The sequence below is a fragment of the Euphorbia lathyris genome, chromosome 1, assembly GCF_963576675.1.
Source record: "Euphorbia lathyris chromosome 1, ddEupLath1.1, whole genome shotgun sequence".
NCBI lineage: Eukaryota > Viridiplantae > Streptophyta > Magnoliopsida > Malpighiales > Euphorbiaceae > Euphorbia > Euphorbia lathyris.
In genome coordinates this window covers 74,688,375-74,689,276 of record NC_088910.1, presented here as the reverse complement: position 1 = coordinate 74,689,276, position 902 = coordinate 74,688,375, and the positions used below count along the sequence as shown (strand labels likewise).

The 902-nt window shown below is 37.8% G+C and overlaps 1 non-coding gene across 1 annotated transcript; it reads left to right on the top strand.

Moving 5' to 3' along the window:
- The first annotated feature begins 425 nt into the window (after positions 1-425).
- LOC136215986 (small nucleolar RNA R71) lies at positions 426-532 on the top strand. Its single transcript, XR_010682986.1, has one exon. It is a non-coding gene; the product is annotated as a small nucleolar RNA R71 (small nucleolar RNA).
- The last annotated feature ends 370 nt before the right edge of the window (positions 533-902 follow it).

Sequence of the window (902 nt, the reverse complement as noted above, 5' to 3'; positions counted from 1 at the left end):
GATTATATGTATTGGAATAAGGGTTATTAGTTTGGTTTTGCCCTTGGACAAAATTTACCTGTTTGATCTCGCTCATACCTTCATAATCCATGTCCGTCTGGATTGGATTACCATTAGAATCGCATGGTGCCATAAACCTATCAATTTTGTGCGATAAGGCAGAAAATTGGTCTTGTAACATCGCAACTAGATCAAGATTCACTATACCTTTAACCGATGATGTGTTTGAGGATGATGGTTTCGCCACTGGTATATGTCCACGCTCCGCATGCCACATACTACTGTTGATTGCCATTTCCTCCAAAAGTTCTCTTGCTTGGGCTGATGTTTTCTTCATGAATAACCCTCCAGACATAGCATCTAATGAACCTCTAGTTGTAGGATTTAATCCATTATAAAATGTTTGCATTAAAAGTTCAGCAAGCAATTGGTGGTGTGGGCATAAACGTTGAAGTTCTTTAAATCGTTCCCAAGCCTCATAAAGAGTTTCATTATCATTTTGAGAAAAAGATGTTAACTCTTTTATGACTCTTGTGGTTTTTGCTAATGGGAAATATTTTGATAAAAATGCTTGGGCTAATTGCTCCCAAGTTTCAAATGTTGCGGCTGGCATAGAAGTTAACCATTCTTTGGCTCTATCCTTCAAAGTGAAAGGAAAAAGGCGAAGTTTGATTGCTTCGGCAGTCACATCTGTTATTTTAAAAGTGTCACAAATTTCAAGAAAATTTGTCAAATGGATGTTAGGATTTTCGTTAGGCAACCCATGAAATGTTACGTTATTTTGCAACATATTAAGCAAAGCAGGCTTAATTTCAAATTGGTTTGCGACAATTTTGGGTCTAACTATGTTGTTGGTTACACCGGCCACTCCTGGCCTAGCGTAATCCATAAGTGTTGGTGGA